At 37.3% G+C, this 15,912-nt stretch overlaps 1 long non-coding RNA gene across 1 annotated transcript in view; it reads right to left on the reverse strand.

Moving 5' to 3' along the window:
- Window positions 1–224: 224 nt before the first annotated feature.
- LOC138423113 (uncharacterized) overlaps window positions 225–15,912 on the reverse strand; it is a 42,725-nt gene continuing 27,037 nt past the window's right edge. Inside the window, exons 3-5 of the long non-coding RNA XR_011250134.1 lie at window positions 14,962–15,052; window positions 799–896; window positions 225–433 (exon numbers count right to left, since the gene is read on the reverse strand). This is a non-coding gene — a long non-coding RNA (uncharacterized lncRNA). The remainder of the gene's footprint in view (window positions 434–798; window positions 897–14,961; window positions 15,053–15,912) is intronic.

The raw sequence follows: 15,912 nt of genomic DNA on the forward strand, positions 1-15,912 counted from the left end.
TTTCTATACCCTTATCAGTTTATAACCAGCAAAATTGCTCCCAGGTGTCATCAACTAAGACTTCTAATTAAATAACCTTTGAGAAATTCATGTGATGATCTGTAGAGAGCCAGTTGGTCATGACAAGAACAGGGATCAAACATCTGGGGACAGTATTGCATCAGTCAAGGACAAGGAAAACTGGCTGTAAGGAAGAGAATCAGTAAAAAATTTAGTGCCTTAAGTACAAAGATGTTACAAAGATGTTTATTCCTTCTTAACGAAAAGACCAAGAAAGGTGTATATATATTTATATATGCTCTTGGCTCCACATGGCTATTCAAGGAGGAAGGTTTCTTCTCTCTTGTTTGCATGCCATCTAGAACATGATCCTTGTTTGGCTGAAGCAGAATTTCAGATATTCCTGAGTTCCAGCTCTTGAGAAAGGGGAAAACTGTGGAGAAAAACACAACAGAGTTTTAAGACTCTGGCTCGTGAGGCATAGAGTCATTGCCACTTGGTCATTACCACTCATTCCACTAGAAGAACTTAATTCTTGGCTTTCCTGACTGCAGGAGCATGGGCTGGGGGATGTGTACCTAACTGGATGACCAGACATTTGACTACAACCCTATGAAGAGAGGAGAAGGCAATGGCACCCCACTCCAGTACTCTTGCCTGGAAAATCCCATGGATGCAGGAGCCTGGTAGGCTGCAGTCCATGGGGTCACGAAGAATCGAACACGACTGAGTGACTTCCCTTTCACGTTTCACTTTCATGCATTAGAAGGAAATGGCAACCCACTCCAGTGTTCTTGCCTGGAGAATCCCAGGGACGGGGGATCCAGGTAGGCTGCCATCTATGGGGTCGCACAGAATCGGACACGACTGAAGCGACTTAGCAGTAGCAGCAGCAGCTATGAAGAGAGAATGCATGTGTGGATTCTGACACACAGCCTGCAGTCTGTGTCACATGTATATTTTTATAACATATTTATAGAAATATAATTCATATACCACATAATTCACATATATAAAAACTACAGTTCAATGATTCTGGCATATTAAGAAATATGAAACCATCATAACAATTTTAGAGCATATCTCATATCCCACTATACTCAGTAGCAGTCAGTCCCTACAAGCTTCCCACTGTCAGCCCCTGGAAACCTCTAGTCTATGTTATAGCTCTATAGGCTTGCCTGTTTTTGACATTTCATGAATGAAATCACACAATTGGTGTTTGGTTTCTTTCACTTAGCATAATGTATTTGAGGTTCGTCCATGTGGTAGCCTGAATCAATATTTTATTCCTTTTTATTACAAAAATATATCCCATTTATATACATATCACACTTTCACTTATTCATCAATTGATGGACATTTGAGTTTTCATATTTTTGGCTATTATAAATAATAATGTTACAAACATTCATGTAGAAAACATTGTACAAACATATTTTCATTTCTCTTGATTGTATACTGTCCTGGCTTGATACTTTTCCCCAAATTCATATTCATCGAGAACCTCAGAATCATATTTGAAAGTAAGATCTGTTCAGATATAATTAATTAAGATGAAGTCATATTGAATTTTTTGTTGTTGTTCAGTCACTAAGTCATGTCTGACTTTTTGTGACCCCGTGGACTGCTGCAACACACCAGGCTCCTCTGTCCTCTCCTCTGTCCTCTACTGTCTCCCAGAGTTTGCTCAAACTAATGTTCGTTGAGTCAGTGGTGCCACCCAGCCAACTCATCCTCCTTTCTCCTCCTGCCTTCAATCTTTCCCAGCATGAGTCTTTTGCAATGAGTCAGCTCTTCACATAAGGTGGCTAAAGCATTGGAGCTTCAGCTTTAGCATCAATCCCTCCAATAAATATTCAGGGATGATTTTCTTTAGGATTGACTGATTTGATCTTCTCACAGTCCAAGAGTCTTCTCCAGCATCACAGTACAAAAGCATCAATTCTTCAGCACTCAGCCTTCTCTGTGGTCCAGTTTTCACATTTGTACATGACTACTGGAAAGACCATGGCTTTGACTATCCACACCTTTGCCAGCAAAGTGACGTCTCTGCTTTTCAATATGCTGTCCAGGTTTGTCATCTTTTGATTTGGTGCCTGCAGTCACTGTCTGTAGTGATTTTGTAGCCCAAGAAAAGAATCTGTCACTGCTTCCACTTTTTCCCTTTTTATTTGCCATGAAGTGATGGGACTGCATGCCATGATCTTAATTTTTATTTTTTAAACATTGAGCTTCAAGCCAGCTTTTTCACTCTCCTTTTTCATATTCATCAAGAGGCTCTTTAGATCCTCTTCACTTTCTGCCGTTAGAGTGGCATCATCTGCATATCTGAGGTTGCTCATATTTCTATCAGCCGATTTGATTTCAGCTTGTGATTCATGCAGCCTGGCATTTCTCATGATGTAATCTGTATATAATAAGCTGAGTGACAACATACAGCCTCGTCATAGTCCTTTCCCATATTAGATTGTGTGTGTGCTCAGACACTCAGTCATGTCTGATTGTTTGCAAACCCATGGATTGTAGCCCACCAGGTTCCTCTGCTCATAGGATTTTCCAGGCAAAAATACTGGAGTGGGCTGCCATTTCCTCCTCCAAGGGATCTTCCTAACCCAGGAATCAAACCCACATCTATTTCTTCTCCTGCATTGGCTTTACCACTACTGGATTAGGGTGGGTCTTAAATCCTATGACTGATGTCTTCAAGAGACCATGTGAGGACACAAAGATATTAAAATAAAAGGGGGAGACAGACACAGATAGAGAATGCTTTCTGCAATTCCTCCTTTCCTCTCCTCTTTCTATTTTATAGGTATTTTGCCTAAATAAATCTCTTGCTTCTTGGAGTTGAAGTAACACACTTTTCTTTACATTTCTATTATTTTCCCCCTTAATTTTTTCTCATGCTATTTATTTATTAAACAATTTGTATTATTTTTTCCTATAATATTTCCCACATCTTTACTTGGGCTGATTGATCCCTTGAGGTATAGACTCATGAGTTCCTCCCTCCTCAGACTTCCTATCTAGCGGTTTGATTTTATGATCAGAGGCTGTAATAGATGGTACTGTGTACTGCCTGTTCCACTAGAACAGGATGCACATGTCTGATTGTCTGGCTTTTAGTATTGCTTTTGTGTTTAGACATGTGAAATTCTATATCCACTTTTACATAATGGTTATCAAATGAAATGATGATCTTAACCTGGCCTCATGATTTCACTGGGTTACAAAATAATCATTCTTATAATGCTATTTTTTCTTCTGCTTTTATTAGTTGGAATTCTTCCATAAAGAAGAATTAGCTTCATCACTAATTTGGTCCTGTTGAAATAACAGAACAGGAAAGGAAAGATAAAGGCTTGATTCTTTTGCTATATAATTGGTTTTCTGAATATTATCTTATATAGACACTATTACAAAGGTTATACAAGCATTGCAGAAATGGTTGCTTTTTACTTTTTTAAAATTTTTACTATTATTTTTGGCCCCCAAGAATTTTATTGAATTTCACTTGATTTTACTTTTTATTCTTTTGATGTTCTAATTATCCAATCTTTCATCAATAGGAGACACTTAGTGTTGGTTTCTGTGTCTTTTTGATGCGATCTCATCTATCTGCTATAAATATTATTGTCCAAGCTTTTTGCGAACGTCAGTATTCATTTCTATTGGGCAAATAATCTAAGAATAGAATTGACAGTTCATAGGATAAGCAAAGGTTAACTGAATAAAAAACTGTTAAAGCAATTTCCGAATTCACTCTATCTTATCACTATCTTATCAAAATTTGGTATTGTCATTCTTCTTGATTTCATTCTAGTGGGTGTGAAGTAATACCCAATGTGGTTTATATTTCACTTCTCTGAAGGCAAAAGATATAAAGATCCATCTTATGTGCTTCTGGCCACTTGTATATCTTCTCCTGTGTAATTTCTTGTCAAGTCTTTTCCTTGTATTTCAAAACTGGATAGTTTGTCCTTTTAATATTGGTCTAAAGGAATATTTACATATCAGTTCCTATCAGATATATATATATATACTGCAAATATTTCCTCCAGGTATAAGGCTTACATTTTCAATTTTTATTTGTATATATTATATTATTGAAATATAATTGACTTACAATATTTTAGGTGCACAATAAGGTGATTCAGTTATATATATACACATATAATATTTTTAAAGTTATTTTCCCTTATAGGTTATTACAAGATATTGACTATAGTTCTCTGTGCTATGGAGTAAACCTTTGTTGCTGGTTGCATATCTGTTTTTTAAAATTACAAATCTAGCAATTTATTCTTACTAAATCAAACAGTGGGATGAAGATGTCATAATTTTTTAGTTAGGTAAAAATTTATGTTTTCTAAACAATATACATATATATAATACATATTATTTGTATATATGTATACAAAAGCTTTTTTTACTACATTTTATAAGAGAAGGCAATGGCACCCCACTCCAGTACTCTTGCCTGGAAAATCCCATGGACGGAGGAGCCTGGAAGGGTGCAGTCCATGGGGTCGCTGAGGGTTGAACACTACTGAGTGACTTCACTTTCACTTTTCACTTTCATGCATTGGAGAAGGAAATGGCAACCCACTCCAGTGTTCTTGCCTGGAGAATCCCAGGGACAGGGGAGCTTGGTGGGCTGCCATCTATGGGGTCGCACAGAGTCAGACATGACTGAAGTGACTTAGCAGCAACATAAAAGCTTGAGAAAGGACATTTTAAAAAGAGAGAGAGAGAGATGGAGAAATTGGAAAACATAAATGAAATGGGAGCACGGAATATGAAATAGAAAAATGAAACAAGCTAGATAAAAGTAAAAGATCTTCATATAATCCAGTTGGTTTTAAACATGACTGCTCATTAAAAACATATCTGGAGCCCTGGAGGGAAAAAAAAAAAAAAGCAATACTTGGGCATTTGTATTGTTCAAAAAATTTCAAGATAATTCTGATATGCATCTGCATTTAAAAAATTGATCACTGGTTTTTCTATTAAATGTTAGTTTTGGTAATATACAGAGTCCTATTATTTTTCTGTTGACCAACCATGGTACAATGGTATTAAGTGAGTGATAGTTAAATAATTACAATAGTAATAGATGTCTATCAGTTTTCACAATCAATAGCCAGATAACAAATACAAAATAATTGCAATTGAAAGCCATAATTGGAACAAGATTAAGAGTATAAAATAATTACATACAATTTGGGGAATCAAGCAGAGTGGTAAGTGGAAGTGTATACTTGTACATCTTTTGGTTGTATTAATATGTGTGATCTTATTACTGTTTTCTTAATGGTTTTGGATTTATTTTCTGTAAATCTTTTTCTTCTCTTGTGTTTTCTGACTGGAGAAGTTCCTTTAGCATTTGTTGTAAAGCTGGTTTGGTTATGCTGAATTCTCCTAACTTTTGTTTGTCTGGAAAGCTTTTGATTTCTCCATCAAATCTGAGAGTCTTGCTGGGTAGAGTATTCTTGGTTGTAATTTCTTTCCTTTCATCACTTTAAATATATCATGCCATTCCCTTCTGGCTTGTCGAGTTTCTGTTGAGGAAACAGCTAATAGCCTGATGGACGTTCTCTTGTATGTTATTTCACATTTTCCCCTTATTGCTTTCAATATTTTATCTCTGTCTTTAATTTTTGTCAGTTTGATTACTACATGTCTTCGTGTTTATCCATTTATCTATTCTGCCTCAGTTATTCTACTATTGATTCCTTCTAGTGTATTAGCCATCTCTGTTTGATCCTTAGTTCTTGTAGATCTTTGATAAACATTTCTTGCATCTTCTCCACTGTTTTCTCAAGATCCTGGATCATCACTATCATTAATCTGAATTATTTTCCTGGATGGCTGCCTATTTCCACTTCATTTAGTTGTCTTATGGGCTTTTATCTTGTCCCTTTATCTGGGACATAACTTTCTGCTTTTTCATTGTGATTAACCTTCTGTAACATGGTTTTTGTTTTAGCGGCTGTGGGACTGTTCTTCTGTTTGCCCTCTAATGGCAGAGGCTAAGAAGGTTGTGTAAGCTTTCTTATTGGATGGACTGACATAGGAAAAATTGGGTCTTCCCCGATAGCTCAGTTGGTAAAGAATCCACCTGCAATGCAGGAGACCCAAGTTTGATTTCTGGGTCACGAAGATCCACTGGAGCATGGAAAAGCTACCCACTCCAGTATTATTTGGCTTCCCTTTTGGCTCACCTGGTAAAAATCAGCCTGCAATGCAGGAGAACTGGGTTTGATTCCTTGGTTGGGAAGATCCCTTGGAGAAGGAAAAGGCCACCCACTCCAGTATTCTGGCCTGGAGAATTCCATGGACTGTATAGTCCATGGGGTTGCAAAGAGTTGGACACATGGCTGATCTACTTGCACTTGCACTGATGAGCTTTGCTCATTGAAACTTTAATCCAGTTATCTGCCCATGGATGGGGTTTCACTCCCTCCCTGGTAGTTGTTTGGCCTGAGGTAACCCAGCCCTCGGGTTTATGGGCTTCATGGTAGAGTTAACAGAGAACTCCAAGAGGGTTTATGGCAAGGGTGATCTTGCCGGCCTGATGCTGCTAGTGCCCTCATCCCTGTTGTGAGCCCCTGCTGACTCACACCTCCGCAGGAATCCCTCCAACATCAGCAAGTTGTTTTGGCTCAGCCTCCTATGGGGTCACTACTCCTTTCCTCTAGATCTTGGTGCACACAAGATTTTGTTTATGTCCTCCAAGACTGGAGTCTCTGTCTCCCCCAGTCCTGTGGAAGTCTTAAAATCAAATCCAGCTGGCCTTCAAGGCCCAATTCCCTGGGGACCCCTCATCCCTTCATTGGATCCTCAGGCTGAGAAACCTGACATGGGGTTCAGAACCTTCACAACAGTGAGAGAACTTCTATGATATTATTGTTCCCAAGTTTGTGGGTCACCTACCCAGCAGGTATGGGATTTGATTTTATTGTGATTGTGTACCTCCTACCGTCATACTGGGGCTTCTTCTTTGTCTTTGGATGTAGGGTATCTTTCTTGGTGGGTTACAGCATCCTCCTGTCGATAAACAGCTAGCTGATGAACAACTAGTTGCAATTTGGGTGCTCTCATAGGAGGAGATGAGCACACATCCTTTTACTCTGCCATCTTGAACTGGAAGTCCTCTTTTAAGCTTTTAATGGTATCCTCCAGTGAACATAATTTTTAAATCATGATTGATGGCTCAATTAATCTTTTTTTAGGTTATTGTACTTTTGTCCTATCTTGGAAATCTTCCCTTTGATCATACAGATATTCTATTTTCCTTAGACTTTATATTTTTATCTTTTATTCAGGCCTGTATTTCACCTTCAATCACTTTTCTTATGTGAATATGCAAATACTTTGGCACTACTGGTAGAAATGGATCTTCTTTCCCAACTGAATTGTCTTATTATGTTTGCTTTAACTGCAAATCACTTTACTGTACACATATAGACCTATTTATGGATTCTCTATTTTGTTCCACTGATATATGTTTACTCTTATGCCAATACTGCATGGGTTTCTAATGCATTATGGTAAATTATGCCTGGATGTGAGACATTTGCTAAAATTTTTGCTTTTTATCCATATCCCCATCTACTGCAAGTTTCTTCCTCTTCCTACCCTGTCCCCAGGGATGGAAAATGTCAAGCATCTCTTCTCATCTGGGAAGAGCTCTTTCCTTTTTAGAATTTAATTTATTTGCATGTCTCTGAATATTCAGCACCGTGGTGGACTTCAAAACAACTACAACCAGGATAACATAGGTTATCTGGAGTTTTTCTGTTTGTTAGCGTGGAGAAAATATTTTTTGTACCTTTCTTCCCCGTGATTGAAAACAAACCCCAAGTAGTAAGTTATATGCGAGAGCTGTAATTCCCACCAGTAGATTGCTCTCAGTGGCAATGAAGGGAAGCAAACAGAACTTGATGGCAGTGTATTCTGAGGATTATATTTTTCACATGATCCAAGGAATGTATTTTTATTTCATCTCCTTTTAGAAGTGCCACACTAGATTCAAGATTATCAGAGTGGAATCAGCCTGGGGCAAATTTCCCCAACTATAAGGTTAGACTGGAAGCCCAAGCATGTTAAATGGAATGAGAGGAATCTTCATTATTTAGCTGGAAAGCAGTATTCTTAAATGAATTTACACAAAGAGAAAAGAAAACAAAGCAAAAATAAAAACGTTGTGAAATTTATATTAGTATTTCAGAAAAATAAAAGAATAATTCAACTGGATATTTATACCGAGATAAAATTTGGGGACAGTATTTGGCATCTTCAGTTATATTCAAGAAATTATTTTCCCTATGAAACAGGAATAGAAAGTGATAAGCAAAGAAGAGATCAGGGTCAAAGTGCAGCAGCACAAGCTTCTTGCAGCTCCCTGGTCACCTTAGCACCATGTCCTGTTCCCCTGCCTGGGAAGCAGCACCCACTAATCCCCCTCCCTTGCCCAACTGACAGCTATTTACTTAAAGAACCTGTTTAGATTTCCATACTATGATTTAGGTGTCATCTAATTTATCTATGTGTCAGTGTTCCTCACTAAGCCATATATTCTTTTGGTGTAACAACTGTGTCCTTTTGGCACATCTATATCCAGCTCCATATTAGTCATTTGGTGAGTATTTGAGTATACAAATGATAAGCTGGACAGACAACAGGAAGAGACATATAACTCTCTGGACGAAGAGAAGTTTTGACATTAGAAGAAAGAGAAGTTAATTTTATTCTAAAATTAAAGAAATCAGAGGCTCATAAATAGCATTGTCTAATGGCTTATAAGTCAATGCACAAATCAATGGAACAAAATATGTAACTCTGAATCCTGTACTAAGTTCTGAGTGACAGTTTCAGAATTCAATATGGAAAGGATTTTCTAAATCAACAAAGAGTATTGGGCACATTGATTACTTGGAAGAAAAATGAAATTGAAAGCTTTATTGGGTTAAGAGTTTTGGTGTACCATAAATGTTTTATTTTCAAAAAACATAAAAAAATGATATTGATGGGTTTTCTGGAGTTTTATGTGTATTTCAACACAATCTTCAAATGTACAAAAACTACATAAAGCAGCATTTTTTTCACTCTTCTTAGAACTGGAATCAATGCCTATGCAGCTAAATAAAATGTATATAGATATTTGATCTTTAGTTCCTCTGCCTTTATGAATCCAACTTGAACATCTTGAAGTTATCAGTTCACATACTGTTGAAGCGTCACTTGAGCAACTTTGCTAGCATGTGGGATTGCAATCTAGCGTAGTTTGAACTGGAATCAGAGATCAAATTGCCAACATCAGTTGGATCATAGAAAAAGCAAGAGGATTCCGGAAAAACATCTGCTTCTGCTTTATTGACTATGCCAAAGCCTTTGACTGTGTAGATCACAGAAAACTGTGGAAAAGTCTTAAAGATTTGGGAATATCAGACCACCTTACCTGCCTCCTGAGAAATCTATATGTCGGTTAAGAAGCAACAGTTAGAACCAGACATAGAACAACAGACTGGTTCCAAACTAGGAAAGGAGTACGTCAAGGCTGTATATTGTCACCCTGCTTATTTAACTTATATGCAGAGTACATCATGTGAAATGCTGGGTTTGATGAAGCACAAGCTGGAATCCAGATTTCAGGGAGAAATATCAATAACCTCAGATATGCAGATGACATCACTCTTATGGCAGAAAGTAAAGAAAAAGTGAAGAGCCTCTTGATGAAAGTGAAAGAGGAGAGTGAAAATATTGGCTTAAAAATCAACATTCAGAAAACAAACATCATGCCATCCGGTCCCATCACTTCATGGCAAATAGATAGGGAAACAGTGGAAACAGTAACAGACTTTATTTTCCTGGGCTCTAAAATCACTGCAGATGGTTACTGCAGTCATGAAATTAAAAGACACCTGCTCCTTGGAAGAAAAGCTATGACAAACCTAGGCAGCATATTAAAAAGCAGAGACGTTACCGTGCTGACAAAGGTCCATTTATTCAAAGCTATGGTTTTCCCAGTAGTCATGTATGGATGTAAGTGTTGGACTATAAAGAAAGCTGAGCACTGAAGAACTGATGCTTTCAAACTGTGGTTTTGGAGAAGATTCTTGAGAATCCCTTGGACTGCAAGGAGATCCAACCAGTCCATCCTAAAAGAGATCAGTCCTGAATATTCATTGGAAGGACTGATGCTGAAGCTGAAGCTCCAATCCTTTGGCCACCTGATGTAAAGGACTGACTTATTGGAAAAGACCCTGATGCTGGGAAAGATTGAAGGTTGGAGGAGAAGGGGAGAACAGAGGATGAGATGGTTGGATGGCATCACCAACTTGATGGACATGAGTGTGAGCAAGCTTCAGGAGTTGGTGATGGACAGGAAACTCCTGACCTGGTATGCTGCCGTCCATGGGGTCACAAAGAGTTGGGCACAACTGAGAGACTGAATTGAACTGAATATAGATATAGATAAAATACTCACATTTTACAGGAAATGTATAAATAAAAGTTTCTTTTATAAAATTAAATTTGAGTATTGGAGTGGATATATTTTGAATATTCATTTATTATTTTTTGTGGTTTTTTTTTTAGTTTTAAATTGTTGAAAAATTATTTTACAATGTTGTGTTGGTTTCTGCTATACAACAATGCAAATCAGTTAAAATTACATATAATTATGGCTCTTGAGGTCTCTTGACCCTCCCTCCACTCCCCCTATCTCACTCCGCTAAGTCATCACAGAGTGTTAGACTGGGTAGCCTGTTATATAGCAACTTCGCACTGATTATTTTGTGCATGATAGTCCACATATGTCAATGCTACTTGGTAAATTTGTTCAACCCTCAAATTTCCTCACTATGTCTATAAATCCATTCTGTACTAGCTTCATCAGTCCCATTTTTTCTAGATTCCTTATATATGTGTTAATGTATAATGCTTGTTTTTTTCTTTCTGACTTACTTTTCTCTGTAAAAGAGGCTCTATGTTCATCCACCTCACTACAACTGACATATCCATTTCTTTTATGATTGGCTAATATTCCATTGTATAAATATATTCAATTTTTTTTTTAACCCATTCATCTGTCAATGGACATCTAGGTTGCTTTCATGGCTATTATAAGTATTGCTGCCATGAACACTGGGGTACATGTATTTCTTAGAATTGTGGTTTTTCTAAGATATATGCCTAGTAGTGGGATTGCTAGGTCATATGGTAGATTCTTTTCTATTTTTTTTTAAGGAATATCCACACTGTTTTCCATAATGACTGTATCAGTTTACATTCCCACCAACAGTACAGGAGGGTTCGCTTTTCTTCACATCCTCTCCACCATGTATGACTTGTAGATTTTTTTCCTGATATTCTGACTTATGTGAGGTGATATCTTATAGTAGTTTTGATTTGCATTTCTCTAAAGATAAACACACATATTAGATGAGGCACACACAACCTGTAATCAAGATTGCCAGGAGAAATATGAATAACCTCAGATATGTAGATGACACCACCCTTATGGCAGAAAGTGAAGAACTAAAGAGCCTCTTGATGAAAATGAAAGAGGAGAGTGAAAATGTTAGCTTAAAACCCAACATTCAGAAAACTAAGATCATGGCATCTGGTCCCATCACTTCATGCCAAATAGATGGGGAAACAGTGGAAAGAGTGTCAGACATTATTTTGGGGGGCTCCAAAATCACTGTAGATGGTGACTGCAACCATGAAATTAAAAGACTCTTACTCCTTGGGATAAAAGCAAAGACATTATTTTGCCAACAAAGGTCCATCTAGTCAAGGCTATGGTTTTTCCAGTAGTTATGTATGGATGTGAGAGTTGGACTATAAAGAAAGCTGAGCACTGAAGAATTGATGCTTTTGAACTGTGGTGTTGGAGAAGACTCTTGAGAGTCCATTGGACTGCAAGGAGATCCATCCTCAGGAGATCAGTCCTGAGTGCTCACTGGAAAGAATGATGTTGAAGCTGAAACTCCAGTACTGTGGCCACTTCATGCGAAGAGCTGACTCATTAGAAAAGACCCTGATGCTGGGAAATACTGATTGTGGGAGGAAGAGGAGATGACAGAGAATGAGATGGTTGGATGGCATCACCAACTTGATGGAGATGAGTTTAGGTAGATTCTGGGAGTTGGTGATGGACAGGGAGGCCTGGCGTGCTGCAGTCCATGGGGTTGCAAAGAGTCAGACACAACTGAGAAACTGAACTGAACTGAATAATAAACAATGTTGTGCATCTTTTCATGTGTTTATTGGCCATCTATATGTCTTCTTTGGAGAAATGTCTCTTTAGGTCTTCCGTCCAATTTTCTCATTGGGTTGTTTGTTTTTCTGATATTGAGCGATATGAGCTGCGTATATATTTGGGGGATATAATCTTTTTCAGTTGCTTTGTTTGCAATTATTTTCTCTCATTCTCATGTTGTTCAGTTGCTCAGTGTGTCCAGCTCTTTGTGACACCATGGACTGCAGCATGCCAGGCTTCCCTGTCCTTCACCACCTCCTGGAGCTTGCTCAAACTCATGTCCATCAAGTCGATGATGTCATCCAAACATCTCATCCTCTGTCATCCCTTTTTCCTCTTGACTTCAATCTTTCCCAGCATCAGGATCTTTTCTAGTGAGTCAGCTCTTCACATCAGGTGGCCAAAGGATTGGAGCTTCAGCTTCAGCATCAGTCCTTCCATTGAATATTCAGGACTGATTTCCCTGGGATTGATTGGTTTGCTTGCCATCCAAGGGACTCTCAAGAGTCTTCTCCAACACCACAGTTCAAAATTATCAATTTTTTGGCACTCAATTTTCTTTATGGTCCCACTCTCACATCATACACTACCACTGGAAAAACCATAGCTTTGACTATATGGATCTCTGAGTCAAAGTAATGTCTCTGATTTTTAATATGCTGTCTAGGTTGGTCATAGCTTCCCTTCCAATAAATAAAAATATTTTAATTTCACGGCTGCAGTCACCATTTGCAGCTATTTGGAGCCCAGGAAAATAAAATCAGTCACTGTTGCCATTATTTCTCCATCTATTTGCCATGAAGTGATGGGACTGGATGCCATGATCTTAGTTTTTTAAGTGCTGAAGTTTAAGCCAGCTTTTTCACTATCTTCTTTCACTTTCATCAAGAGTCTCTCCCATTCCTCTTTACTCTCTGCCATAAAGGTGGTATTGTCTGCATATCTGAGGTTATTAATATTTCTCCTGACAATCTTGATTCCAGTTGTCCTTCCTCCAGCCTGGCATTTCTCATGATGTACTCTGCATATAAGTTAAATAAGCAGGGTGACAATATACAGCCTTGGCGTACTCCTTTCCCAATTTGGAACCAGTCCATTGTTCTGTGTCTGGTTCTTATTGTTGCTTCTTGACCAGCATACAGGTTTCCCAGGAGGCAAGGGAGGTGGTCTGGTAGTCCTGTCTCCTTAAGAATTTTCTACAGTTTGTTGTGATCCATTCTGAGTGCTTTATTTTCATTTTGTTTATAGTTTTCTTTGCTGTACAAAAGCTTTTAAGTTTTATTAGGTCACATCTATTTATTTTTGTTTTTATTTCCTTAATCTAGGAGGTGGGTAAAAGAGAATCTTGCTGTGATTTATGTCAAGAGTATACTGTCTATATTTTCCTCTAAGAATTTTACAGTATCCAAGGCTTACTTTCATGTCTTTAATCCATTTTGAATTTATTTTTGCATATGGTGTTAGGAAGTGTTCTAATTTCATTCTTTTACACGTAGCTGTCCAATTTTCCCAGCACTACTTATTGAAGAGGGTGTCTTTTTTTCGATTGTATATTCTTGCCTTGTTTGTCTAAGATAAGGTGCTTGTCTATGTAGGCTTCCTATATTGTTCCATTGGTATATATTTCTATTTTTGTTCCAGTACCATACTGTCCTGATGACTATAGCTTTGTAGTATAGCCTGAAATCAGGGAGGTTGATTCCTCCAGCTCCAGTTTTCCTTCTCAAGATTGCCTTGACTATTAGAGCTCTTTTTTATTTCTGTATAAATTGTGAATTTTTAGTTATAGTTCTTTGGGAAATGCTTTCAGCAGGCAAATTTTATCAAATGCTTAGAGAAAAGCTAACACCTTTCCTCAAACTATTTCAACATTTCAGGGAGAAGAAAAACTCCCAAACTCATTCTACAAGGCCACCATCACTCTGATATCAAAACCAGTCAAAGATATTATTAGACAAAATTATAGGCCAATATTACTGATGAACATAGATTCAAAAATCCACAACAAAATTCTAGCAAACATAATCCAACAACACATAAAAGAACTATATATCATGATCAAGTGTGATTTATCCCAGGGATGCAATGATTCCTTAATATATGCAAATCAATCAATGTGAAACATCACATTAATAATAACTGAAAGATACAAAGCACATGATCATCTCAATAGATGCAGAGAAAACTTTCAACAAAATGCAACACCCATTTATGATAAAAACTGTCCAGAAAATTGGCATAAAAGGAACCCACCTCAACATACTGAAGGCCATATATGACAAACCTATAGCAAATATTGTATTTTCAATGGTGGAAAACTGAAAGTATTTCCTCTAAGATAAAGAACAAGACAAAGGTGCGTATTCTTACCACTATTATTCAGTATAGTTTTGGAATTCCTAACCATAGTAATCAGAGAAGAAAAAGAAAATAAATGAATTCATACTGGAAAAAAAGAAGCAAAATTGTAAATGACATGATACTATACATAGAAAACCCTAAAAATGTCACCAAAGCACTACTAGAGCTAATCAATGACTTCAATAAATTTTCCAGATACAAAGTTAACACACGGTAATCCCTTGCATTCCTATGCACTAACAATGAAAAACCAGAAAGAGAAACTAAGGAATCAGTCCCATTCACCATTGCAGCAAAAAGAATAAAATACCTAGAAATAAACCTACCTGTCTATGAGGTCGCACAGAGTCAGACACAACTGAAGTGATTTAGCAGCAACAGCAGCAGCACAGAGGCAAAATACCTGTATGCAGAAAACTATAAGACAGTGATGAAAGAAATAAGAAACAACACAAACAAATGGAGAGATATATCATGATTTTGGATTCAGTGTATCAATATTGTGAAAATGACTATAATACCCATAGCAACATAAAGATTCAATGAAACCCCTATAAAATTATCAATGGCATTTTTTCACAGAACTAGAACAAAAATATTCATTTATTATTAAATATGCAAGATAGAATTTTGTGTGCTGTATTTTGTAAATGCTCTTCAAACTACATACCTGTAGTAGGCTTCTTTTACCATCACCAAATAGAAAAGGTGCTATTGAAATTTTTAAATAGCTTTAACTTTTAAAGTATATGTTTTCAAATGAATAATAAGTAGTATATCTACTTTCTTAAATAAAATATATCTTTACTGTTTTTCAGTCACTGAGTCATGTCCGATTCTTTGTGATCCCATGGATCGCTGTATACCAGGCTTCCCTGTCCTTCACTATCTCCTGGAGTTTGCTCAAACTCATGCCCATTAAGTTGATGATGCTATTTAACCAATCTCAGCCTCTGTCTCCCCGTTCTCCTCCTGCCCTCAGTCTTAATGAGGGTCTTTTCCAATGAGTTGGCTCTTCGAATCAGGTGGCCAAAGTATTGGAGCTCCAGTTTCAGCATCAGTCCTTCCAATGAATATTTAAGGTTGATTTCCTTTATGATGGACTAGTTTGATTTCCTTGCTGTCCAAGAGACTCCCAAGAGTCTTCTCCAGCACTACAATTCAAAAGCACCAATTCGCAGAATTTAAAGTGTGATACTTTCAAATAAATAATAAACAGTATTGGAACAAATACTGCAACAAAGGCAGAAACATTGGAACAAAGCCTGCAGCATTGG

This window comes from Ovis canadensis, chromosome 18 (assembly GCF_042477335.2).
Source record: "Ovis canadensis isolate MfBH-ARS-UI-01 breed Bighorn chromosome 18, ARS-UI_OviCan_v2, whole genome shotgun sequence".
In the NCBI taxonomy this organism is placed as follows: domain Eukaryota; kingdom Metazoa; phylum Chordata; class Mammalia; order Artiodactyla; family Bovidae; genus Ovis; species Ovis canadensis.